This window comes from Armigeres subalbatus, chromosome 1 (genome assembly GCF_024139115.2).
Source record: "Armigeres subalbatus isolate Guangzhou_Male chromosome 1, GZ_Asu_2, whole genome shotgun sequence".
In the NCBI taxonomy this organism is placed as follows: Eukaryota; Metazoa; Arthropoda; class Insecta; order Diptera; family Culicidae; genus Armigeres; species Armigeres subalbatus.
The window spans coordinates 121,563,311-121,576,018 of record NC_085139.1 but is presented as its reverse complement, the minus strand read 5'-3'; the positions used below and the strand labels follow the sequence as shown (position 1 = coordinate 121,576,018).

General features: G+C 38.3%; 1 protein-coding gene and 1 long non-coding RNA gene across 3 annotated transcripts in view; one reads left to right on the top strand and one right to left on the bottom strand.

Moving 5' to 3' along the window:
* Positions 1 to 12,708, top strand: part of LOC134205078 (sterile alpha motif domain-containing protein 5) — an 872,402-nt gene that overhangs the window by 245,936 nt on the left and 613,758 nt on the right. The window lies entirely within an intron of this gene.
* Positions 7,341 to 8,607, bottom strand: LOC134205902 (uncharacterized). Its single transcript, XR_009978228.1, has 3 exons — positions 8,231 to 8,607; positions 8,028 to 8,095; positions 7,341 to 7,959 (listed from the first exon to the last, which is right to left on the bottom strand). It is a non-coding gene; the product is annotated as an uncharacterized LOC134205902 (long non-coding RNA).

Here is a 12,708-nt window from a genome sequence, read left to right as displayed (position 1 = left end):
TTGAATTTTTAATAATTTTTTCGTTAAGCATTTTTTCCACTTGTGCATCAATTTCGGATTTTTGACTTTCAGGTATCCGATAATTTTTAATGTAAACCGGTTTTCCATTGTCAAGTTGTATATTTTGTTCATAAAAATTGTTATGAGTCAAAATATCGTTCTCAAGTGAAAATATGTCGTTGAAGTCTTGACATAAAGCTTCAACTTTTCTTTTAATTTTAGGTTCTAAATTTTGTGTGTTAATTTCGTTTTTATATTCTGTTTTCTTATTTCATCGCTTGATAATTCATTTGAGGCATAATGGTGGTATTTCGCTAAAGGAGCATGTTGCGGTGTAAATCCCGATGGTAAAATAAAATCATTATCAGTCGTATTTATGAATTTAATGAAACAACTTTTCTTGCTTACAATTGAATTTGCGCAGAATATACCATCTGAAATTTGTTGTGAAAAAATCACGCTGTCTTCGGATAAATTTGTGTTATTCAGTCTTCGGATGATTTCACACCTGGCGGAATTACGGTTTGTCTTTGATAATTATTTACAATTGGTAATTCTAAGGTTTCAGAGTTCATTGGTATATGAAGTAACCAATACTCATAGTCAATTTTGCAATTGTAATTTACGAGAAAATCTCTCCCTAAAATACCATCAGTGGGAATAGGGAAATTTTTCTCGACTATGTGAAATGTGTGGTATTAGCATGCCATTAATTAGTAAGTTTGCATGCGTGGTTCCTATGGTGCTGGTATTACCTTGTCCTATCCCGATAATGTTGCATTTGTCAGCAGGATAGTAAATTTGTGTGCTTTTAATTTTGTTAGCTTTCATGACTGATATGTCAGATCCACAATCTACAATAAATGAAGACTGTGTATCTGTCATATCAAGCGTTAGCTGTACGTAGTTGGTTGCGGATACATTTATTGTGTATGCCGCCCCAACGGTACGCCTAAAGGGTGGATATTTCCATTTGTTGATTGTGTAATTTGCTGCGGCATTTGAATATGAGGTTGATGAGCTAAGAACATATTTTCATTTGCCATTTGTGAAATCTGTTGCTGCTGTGACATTTGATTGTGAGGCTGATGAGCTAAGAACATATTTGATGGGTACCGACCACGTCGAGTCCAATTACCTCTTTGATAAGAGGAATTCCTCTGTGTGACCAATTTCCACCTTGATTTGTAAAATGTCCACGATGAGATTGTGAATTTTGATATCTATAATTCCGATTCCCACGTCCTCTGTTATTCGTTTCACCTCGTCCTCTTGAGTAGTTTACTCGACCTGCAAAAATTTGAGCATTTGTTGCTGGCGAATTGTTGTTAGTATTAGTGTATTGAACGTTTTCTATCACCTTCTGGATTGCATCATTAATTTTGATGAAGGATCCAGCTTTCAAAATAAGCTTAGTATCCGTATTTTTGATACCACTTATCAAAGAATCAACTCCCTTTTTTATAGCCATCGTGTTAGCTCTATCGACTGGTATTTGTTCGTTTACGTAGCATGATTTGAGTTGCGATGTCAAATTTTCGACTTCCTTGCAAAAAGTTTCAATTGAATCCTTTTGTTTGAGAGCCCTTAATTTTGCTTCTAAACCATCCGATGTGATTTTGATTCGCAATGTTGCTTAAGCGCATCCGTGATGGCTTGCAAATCATTAGCGCCAGTTATTACCTGTCGTGCAATGCCCGTAAGGCGAGACTTGACAAATCTAATCACCGTAACCTGAGCTGCTTGCTTCTGGGCAGCGGTAGCTTCGTTAAATTCGCTCTCTACTGTGTCGTTAAATAAAGCAACAGCGTCAATAAACGCTTCTAAATTTCCTGGAGCACCATCGTACGTTTGCACTAGGGTGGTGCCCAGTTTGATGTCTACTTTCAGGTTTACCATTTTTCCTCTGAGTTTATGTTTTAATTTAGAAATGAAATTTATTACGCACACTAACGTGTATATGCTTATTTTATGATTGCCTGCGTACTCTATTTTGTCGAGATTAGAGTATGTATTTCACTATATATCTGTCGTGTACATTTATACAAAAGACAAATTCGGCTTGGGAAATTTTGACTCATGCTCGGCTAAAATGTTTGTTATTTGTGTGTATAATGTACGAGCATCTTCTAGTTTTGCATTCAAAGTTATTCTTTTATATACCCTGTTAGGGGCTTTTTAAATTGGAAAGTATAGAATTTAAACGAGAAATGTTGCTATCTATGAAAAGTTTATGTACCTCAATATCCATTTAGGTGTTGCTGCATTCATGGTTAAATCAGGTCACTTCAAGGGCTTCAAGGATTCTACTATGCCTTCTGGGTTTGCACAACTCGTTCACTGGGGTTGCTGGTTCATCAGGAAATCAAACGCATCTGCTTTCATCACGACTCGCACTCAACTTGCACTCAAATTTTGTGTGTTGATTATGTGTTGCTGCATTCATAGTTGAACTCAGGTCACTTCAAGGGCTTCAAGGTTTCTGCTATTCCTTCTGGGTTGCACAACTCGTTCACTGGGGTCGTTGGTTCAGCAGGAAATCAAACGTATCTGCTTTCATCACGACTCGCACTCAACTTGCACTCATATTTTGTATGTTGATCTAAATTGTTTATTGTCGCCGTTTTTTCTCTCTTCTTTATTTATAAATGTCACTCTCTTATTGCAAAGATTATTGTCACTTTTGGTTCACTCTAATCTTTTTGCGTTACGACTTCGTTCAGGTGAGCAATGGATCTGGCCATCATTCTTGCTGCCTTTTTCCGCTCTCGTTTTGCAATTACTTTGTACACAGTGACTGCGAGCTGCAGTGAAATTAAAAAAATTATCACCCACAATTTAAGCTCGTGGTCGAGATGCAACTCCGTGTGAAAATCTTGTGTGTTTATAATGTTCACATCACTATCACCACTTTGTTCCGTTTTGGGACTTGACTTCTTATTGCCCATTCTTGTAACTATTTCTTTTTTCACTGGAATGTTTCACTTCACCAGAATAATGGTCTGCCTGTCAGTAGGTAGCCATGTTATAACTCTTTTCGTTGGGTAGTGATATTCACTGTTAAAATAAATTACCATCCTCTTAGAAGGTTGGAATCTTAATGCTTTATTGAAATTTAAAGAAATATAATTTAACCTACGGGAGATACTTGAAGCACCAATACATGAACCTAGCTATGTACATCGATCACCAATCAGTGATCGTTGTTAACGCAAAAGAGCGAGCAAAGAGACCCTCGAAAAATACATGACTGTTCACTTGGTAACAGCATGTCTCGATACATTTGTAATGCGACACTTTCTGCTTGTCGCCAACGGTGCTAGAGTTGCTAGGCATTGAACTGAAGGTTCAATGCCGGATGAAATTGACCTTCTCAGCATGTTCCCACTGAGTCTGCTGAAAGTGTGTTAAAGAAGAAATATGAATAACATGTGTGATGCACATGTTACAACATTAATGTGGATCAACATTTGGAAAGGGCGTATATTTTCCTAGGTTGCTTATATCAATGTTACACACAAATGACCAGATTTACAAAATTGTGATGTTTGATGAACTATTGTAAATTTGTCTGAACTATGAAGTCTGAAACATAAAAGAGCGTTTCGTTCACCAAGAAAATAAATTAATGAATGTAAAGATTAAAATTGGTTTAGCAAAAATAAAAATTGGAGGTCGTTTTTTTTATCAGATAAAAATTTTGATTCCAAACGATGAAGTTCGGTAGGTAATTTCATTAGGGGGATTTCCGGTAAACGCACATTTAAAGAATAATAAATTTTCGCATTTTTTTTAATGTTTTCTTCAATTTTATTTATTTAATTTTATTTGTAAACTTAGTCGAACAATTCAAAGACTTTTGGGACTTCATCTGAGTTGGAATATTTTAAGCCAGGATTTTATTATGAGCGATTGGTATAAAAGAATGAGGCTTTTGTGTGCCAATTATAGTTTTTACTTTTTTGAAAAGTTCATCAAACTTTTGTTGAGTACCGTCGTCGGGGGTGACAATGGGTCAAATGGGGGTGAGAATGGGTCACTGTTTCAACTGCTTCGAATGCTTGTAGAATGGATGTATCTGAGGACAAGAAGACAAAAATATAAGAGACCTTTTTGAACGATTTTGCTCTACGCCCTCCATGCTCGCGGTGAGAGCGATGACCCATTCTCACCCCCAGACTCATTGCCACCCCCGATGGCGGTATTGCTCATTCGTGATATAACAGAAATGTAATATAGTGATATTTTTGTTTGATTGAAAACGTGCCCATTCGCCCATTCGTACAACTCCCGAGGAGTCTTGATAGTATTTCCATAATCTTTGGCAAGCGTTGCTCGTTTTGCCATTCGTTTGAGAGTGCCACCAATAGCTTCGCAAGGGCCTTTTCCGTGCGATGTTGTAAAAAAGTGCCATTCTGCTTCTAAGCCAGTTTTGAATTTAAATCACACAGACTTGTAAAGTTCCTTTTATTTTTATAATGTGCTGCAGCTCACCCAGACACAAAAGTAATTTTTGTAAAATCGATCGACTGTTTCAAAAAGTCAATTAATTTTTAAATGAATAAGTGAACAGCTTTTGTGTCATGGGTCATTACTTCTGATTAATAAAGCTAACGTTTTCTAATTAACCGTTTCTTTTAAAGTAAACTTCGAATGGATGTACTGTTGCCTGGGAATTATTCCAACCTTGAGCAGCATTTTGGATAATTTTCAGATAAATCTAACAGTACAAGTGTATTGTTGTTTGCAAATAATGTCATAAGTTATAAGTTTATCAATTTTTTCAATAAAATACGATACAAAATCATCTACAGGCTTTATAACGGTTTCTAAATTAAACCGTTCAGTGGTTAGCCTTTGCTGAAAAACAACATCTTCTTTTCCACTATTACAATTAAATATCACTTCTGTTTCGTTTCGGCAACATTGCCCGTTTCCAAAGTAATTATTTTTTTGTAATTGTTTTTAAGTTACTTCGATACAAAAAGTCAAATAAAACATAAACCCTTTTCAAATGTTGGTCCACAAATATGTTAGATTATGCTAAATTGTTTCCCAAACAAATTTTTATACGTCCAAAAAGTGTCGTTGGTTGATGATAGGCTGCTGAACCTATAATTGGTGCTGTAAGCATAAAACACGCTGATAAATTTTCACTCAATATGGACATGAAAAAAGTTTTTGTTAGAAAAACTTTTTTTCCTTAAATATGTCACAAGAACATTATTTCCACAAAAAGATAGATAATTAAAATACCTATCTGCAGAAAAAAAATCATCGATTTCTGAGATGAGGTTTTTTTGTAATATCGATTTTAATTTTTCAAACAATTTTTTTTCAGTGTAGAATTAGGTATTTCATTTTTTGGATATTTTTCCAAAAAAAATCTGGGAATTTCACGACAGTCCGCCATACAACACTTTTTTGTAGGTCTTGTCATTTTAGAGTTACATCGATTTATAAAAAATCCATGAAAAAAAATTAGGCCCTCATCAAATGTTACTCTTGACAATTGAGCTTGAGCTTGAGCTTGAGCTTGATTGACTGCTCGTAGTTGCTACTCCATTATGACCAGATCAGCTGTTCTTGCACAGGGAACCAACAGATGTTTGCTTGGGACTAGCATACATCTTCAATGTACAAGTACTGGTGATCTCATTTGTTAGGTCATACTGGCGCCTGCCACGTCAGAATGCAAGTCAATATAGGGAAGGGGGAGGAAATGATGATGCAATCACTCGCCCACTGCAAGCCGAATATACCTCTGCACTTGCCACGAGTTCATGCGGAATTTGTTGGAATTTCTGGATTAGGTTGGAGAGGCAAAGGTCCGTCTTGGTTAACGAGTTGCCAATGTGATAGATAGGAGAAGGTAACTGATGGAATTTCTAAATGGATGTAGGAAACGAGCTCTATAGTTCATTTCCAGTTCTATCATATTACTGATAGAATACTCAAGTTGAAGGTATAGGAATAGTAATGGAAACGGTATGGAAGTCCATTTCCAGTTCTAGCGATTGCTAGAACATGAGAAATGAAGAGAAAGATACAGAGTAGGAGAATGGAACGGACCTGGGATTGAACCCACGACCTCCTGCGTATGAGGCAGAAGCAGTAGCCATATGACTACCAAGCCCGCTATCAAATGTTACTCTTGACAATTTTTGAAAAACTAAGTATGCAGAATGGCTTAGATATACCATATCTTTATGCCCACCAAGTTTCATTCGATTCTGAGATGGTACTGCCAGCCCCATAGAAGGGTTGACGCGAAATTCGTCTAATGTTACCTTGCAGACAGTTGAAAGACTCGAATTCCTCTTGTTTGAGGCTAAACTGTATGCAGCGGAAACAACTTTTGAAGCAATTAGTTTTAAAACCGCGCTACCCGGTCCTAGGCTGAACTGACTGCTAGAAAAATCGAGTTAGGGGTTTAAATACGTACCAACTCTCCATGAACTGGTCTGCCGTAATCTGGAAAAGTGACGTAACAGCCATTTTACAACATGTATGTTTTCCATTTTTCTGTTAAAGTTAAACATACATACCATTTTTCGTTAACACAATTTCTGGAAAATGGCGTATACGTCACTTTTTCAGTTTACGGCAGTGGTGAACAATGGTAGTGAAAGGAACACTCGGAAGTTCTTATTACTGAACAAATTCTCTTGTTTTAAATGGTCTTGTAGACAGAGCAAAATATCGGGTTTGTAGCTTTTCTTGTAATATTCTAAAAGCAAGACAAGGATGTGGCTAGGGCCTCCGATACACGGTCAAAAACAATATTACTGTTCTGTTTTCTCAAGAAAGGATTGATTTTCTGATAAGGGGCGCGCCTTCAATGGGATTGCTCTCTGTGAAGGGTCTAAATAGTGGGACCTTGTCATGGTGTTCTTGAGAAAACAAAACAACAACTGTATCGAAACCGATACTGCATTGCTTATCAATAGTAATGAAGTAATTCGATATCCACTTAAACACTAAGGATACGGGTAACGCTACAATAGATCTAATAACTGTTCGCAGTGGCACACCCGAACAGGAAAGAAACCAAACTGATCTCTCATATACAGTATCGTTGCTTTGCGGATGAATTCTGATCTAAACAGTTTCTCAACATATTGGTTTCCAACTTGTAACCGTTGTTAACCTCGCTCTAAAGAAGCTTCAAACGCAGCGGCTTATGCGCCACTCTCTAAACCGAGAGACCACTGGTCATGTTAATGAATGTTGCCCGACTTGCTACTAGAAGCATGAGTTCTCTTCTCTAGGGGATTTCGAACGGTTATTTGTTGATTGAACGGAGTGTAAGCAAAAACGAGAATCGACTGTAGATTTAAGTAGATTGTGCCAGATCACAAACGTGCCTGAAGTGAACGTAAAACTAAAGCGAACTCAACACAGTATCACCCAGGCGGACTGAGATACCACAGGGATCTTGGCGTATGAAATGAATATAAAAAGGTAATTTATGCTGGATTCATTTACATGTATTCATTCATCTTCCTTTCGTGTGTGTATCAGTGTATGTGTTGTGAGTGTATATTGGCCATGGCGAAACATACCTGCGCAGGGTTTTATGCTACCAACATTCGGTTCGTCAACCGGGGGTGCACGGATGGTGTGCGATGACCTGATGTGGGACGGTGTAGCTGTTCTCGTCACCAGGGGCGGTCGGGCCCGGATGCCTCGAGGCGGTCGGTGTTGCCAGGGAAATCGTCGCTTCTTCAGGCCGAGTTAAAGTTGCGGGGGAGGGTGTCGGCGAGACCGGTACTCTACCAGATCGTCCGCGAACGAACGCAAGCAGGCCAGTAATAATCCTCTCACCCCGTTTGGCTACCAGGAAACTGGCGGGCCTAGCGGAAATCCACACCGAGAGTGCACAGCTGGCACGGTGGCCGAAAAGATGGCGGAAACTGACGAGCTTTATGCCCGTATAAAAAAAGCGCCCGTTGGACGCTGATGTCCAACGCGAAAAGAATGTTAGAAAAATGATACAATAAAATGAATTCTTTCACTTTTTTTACCTTTTGAATAGAATTAAGAACGCACAGGAGCCGTGTGTTCGCCCTTGGTGATTCTAATAATACTCGAACTGTTTAAGTAAATAATTTAGATATTAAAAGGAGTTCACTTCACGCAGGTTATAATATTATTTTTTTAAATTAAACTTTTAAACTTAATCTTTCATAGGCTTCTACTTCTTTTAATTATAACTAAATTTACACACCTCAGAAAAAGAAAAATTAAACGGAGATCACTGGACTCACTACCGCTCACTAGCCGACGTGAAATAAAAGTAAAATGGACAATCATTTCTTTATGTTACCAATTTCGCGGTTTTTGGCCCTTACTCATACTTCTAGTAGTTAAATTATTATTTTGTCATAGTATATCTCAATTGGCGTTGTATGGCCCATCTACGTTTAATCCGAGAATTAGTTTTAGTACATATTTTGAATCTAAGCTTTTATCCAATTTTTTTGAACTTTTATAGCAAGCCCTAAATACAAATAGTTCTTAAAATATTTATTCTCTGTTGAGGGTTTTTAAAGCAAACTAGATTATAGAAAGGGGTATAAAACCCTATGAACCAGTGGAAAACGTTACAAAGTTCCAACCCTCGAACAACTTTGTAGAAAACGACAAATAGGGGAACAGACGGCTTTGACAGGTTTTGTTCTATTATTGGCAAGGGGGTTTTTGTCGACCAAATTTTATGAAATTTGGCCACAATATTCTTTGATATGCAAAGCATGTTTGGGCCAAATTTGAACATAATCAGTCATAAAAAACCCCTGCCAATTAAAGAACAAAACCTGCCAAAGCCGTCATTACCCCTATCTAAATCCAACAGATCCCAAGATATCTACCCAAACTATAGAAAGATTATAATCTCTCATATACATGGCTCATGTATATGAGCTCTCATATCCCATGTCGATCACTTCAATGGCGATTTCACGTCGATTCAGGTTTGATTAATGCCGTAACAAGGCGTCGGGTCACCCGATGCAGGCGGTATATTGTTGAGGATGCGAAGGCTAGGATGCCGGTTAGCACGAAGGTGATCTCACGACGATTCGGGCTTGTTTGATGCCGGTAACACGGCGTCTGGTCATCCGATACTGGCGGTACGTTGCTGAGGGTGCGAAAGTGAGGATGCCAGTTGGCACGAAGGCGGTTTCACGACGGTATCACGTCGACTCAAGAACAACTGGTGACGGAGCTCGCCGCTGGTAACAGGGCGTCGAATCGCACAACGCTGACGGTAGGTTGCAGGTGGTTCGAAGGCGCTGATCCAATCGCTTCTCTTTTCGTCGAATACTTGGTAAGCGTCAGAGCACTATAAGGGTAGGTAACAGGCTGCCTGCCAGTAAGATGGCGGGTCTGCACCCATACCACGCGTCGAACTTGCTCGATCGACCGATGTATCACGAATCCTTCACTTTTCATTTTTTTTATCCCTATCTCCTCCTGATTCATCGGCTTTCCGGCACAGCTACCTGACGGCGGTTGAAAAACCGACCCTCTACTCGGAGGCATACCTCCAACGAACTCGATACATGCAAACGGAACTAATTATCAACACGGACTCACGGTATGGACGAACGTACGGACGATGATATGGATAATGTGTAATCTAAAAATAGATTCTGTGTGGATTCTTTGAGACGAAAATACCACAGTAGATCTCGGCACAGTAGCGTTCGTCGAACATAGAGTGCCTACTAAATAAATAAAGGAAACAAATGCCCTAGCGCCGCCTTGCGGATGAATTTTAATCTAAATAGTTCCTCAACATATTAGTCTTTAACCCCTGAACCACTTTGTAGAAGACGGCAACTTCCTGAATTCCGTAAAATCTGAGATATCGAGCCAAACTGATGGTTTTTAAATACACTAGCGCCGCCAAGTGGAAGAATCATTCTTTTTTTTCTTGACAATGGGATCAGGACTTTTAGAAATTTGTTTGGTTTGTTGGTTCTGGATGTTTCGGAGGATCAGCATAAGATTCATTGGACTTTAAAAATGTCCTTAATGAGAGTAGATACTTCATTATTTTCCCGAAAACTTTACGTCGATATTTTAATTGGTTTCAATATAATGGGTTTTTGGACTGTTGTACTTTTTTTTACAACGTGCGATTTCTCGAGTTACGAAAGTTGAAGCGAGTCGTGGAAGGTTCAAGATAAATATTGAGTTAGTTTCTTCAGCCTAGTTGTAGAGTTAGGTATTTATAAAAACTTTGTAGAATATTCCAAAGCTCTATCTATTGATGTTAACGAAACTTAAGCGTTATCTGAAGATGACCCCCTTAAAACATTTTTTTCAGTGTAACAGCGTAACAAAGCGATTTTTTACAATTTCACGATCTTCTGCAAAGTAATTTGGGCCAGCAAGCCCGTGACTGCTGTGACTGATTCAATCCCAATAAGCGCCGTTGTCATTTTTTTTAGAAAAAAAAAAATGAATGGTCACGCCTTTTCTTGGATAGGAAGTAAAGCCGTAGGTCCTTTGCCTATGTGTTGAGGGATACGATATGTAAGGTGTAGTAGGTGGAGTCGTCTTCCTAGCGACGGTGGTTATCTTTGGGAGTCCATAGACCGACGGAAAATAAAAGCAATAAATAAATACGCATTTTGATTACGCTGAACAGTATAGATTATGGTTCGAATGAGATATTTCTTCTTGTCTTCTGGCTTTCATAGTCTAAAAAACGTTTCGGCCCGTTTTTTGGGTCAGACTGAAAACGCCAAAAACAAGGATAAAAAGTATCGTAAAATAACAAATTTCTTCAAGATTTTCCATTTTTTCTAAGTAATGTGACCAGACGTCTCGCGTTTCTTTGCATGTTTAAAATTAATTTTCCAAAGTTATAGAAATCAATTTAGTTTCAAAACATTTTAACTATTTTTGTTAGGCCAAAATCTGCGTTGCGTTGCGTTGCGTTGTAACGGAGTATTTCGTAGATTGCATACTGATAGTTGTCATGTATATTCTTTACCTTTCTTACCCCAATTGCTTATGGATTTTCATTTGGGATTCAATGGAAATCCAATTGGGGGTCCAAAATGATAAAACATGAAAGCTATCATTGCCGGCCACGCCCATCTTCTCCGTTACTAGGAAAGGGAAGGAAATGATGATATGACATCTACTTAACGAGAGGCCAGCGACTCACCGACGCCCTCATAGATGTCAAGGAATTGGATGGTGGGTAGGGTATGTGGTTTAGGAGTATCATTATAAGCAAATGATAGAAAATATGTGGAAATACGTTAGGAGTGACTTTGCTAAGAAATTTATGTCACTCCATTATCCTTGCCGATGATTTTCCTCGGATGGGGCGAAGGTATTAGCCTTGCCCTGGCTAATAGCCTAGGTTTAAGCGCCTTTGCTCGCTCTCTGAAACGAAAAAAAAAAAACAAAAAGAAATTAAATTCCCCTTCCCCCCTGATATGATAATGATTTTGATCAACAAATGAATTCTAAGTGGATGAATAAATGATCAAACGGCTTCAAACAAGCCTCTATTGTCGTAGCAGAAGCAAACTCGCCTCAATACGACAGGCAGAAGCACATGTTTGTGATTTAAACGCGATCGACTGTTGTTCAATTTCGATACACATAGTTGGGTAGAGAGAAAAGATGTGAAATATTACTAAAGTAGGATTCGATGGATACGGGGAATTGACTCATATGCCACCGTTATTAGCTGGTTATGGGACAGCTTTCTCGCAAGGGCAGCTGTTGTATAATTGGTAATATATCAATATAAATCTAATCTATGTCATTTAAGCCTGAACATAATGAACAAGGAGATCATGCTAAATCATGTGCATATAAAATAAGTATGATAAATAAAAGATATACACTGGATTCTGTTTTTACACGATTTACATTTTCTCAATTTTCCACTCATCCTAAATGTTTAACGCACATTAATTATCATGTGATTTTTCTTTGATTTATTCTGGATTTTTTTAATCATGTTTCGAAGAGTTTGGTGGTAAATTGAAGTCAAACGATCAAAAAAACGAGCGAAAAAAATCGTGTAAAAACAAAATCCTGTGTATATATACTAGAAACAAAAGTTAGAAAACGTGAGGTACTTACCAAATTTAGATCGAACTTACTAGTACCATTTCGTATCAAATACCCTTCCCGGTTTCCGAAAGAAACGCATAATAATTAGCATCCCGGCGTTGCTCAACGTGATGGAAAGTCACGGGGTCTGGTTAAGCGTCACACAGCAGAGGGCATCTAAATCACGGAGTGAATGACATCGAAAACTGCCTGTGTTCCGTATGGATCCGGGTAACTTTCAGGATTTGCTTCAGTGTTCATCTTTAGCGAAGGGCAAGCCTGGATTTCACCGGTGTTTCCATGAAGCTTCAGCAGAATTGATGAGTTGGGTCGCGCGCTCCGGAAAGCACAATTTAATCAAAGCACTTCTTCGTTTCACTTTTCGACTATTCGCGGTTAATTTCATTTACATACCATCAAATATGAACAACTTTCATTACTATTCTGGAAATCCTAAAGCCGTCACACTTCCACTAATTCTTTTTTTTTTTTGGGCGAAAAGCCACAAAAATGGCAGAAAAAATTTTGCATTTTTTTTCGCGTCCGTTTTATTCCACAACTTCTATTTTTGTTAGGCCAAAATCTATGCGAAAAGCACTTTTGGCGCGATCATTTTCA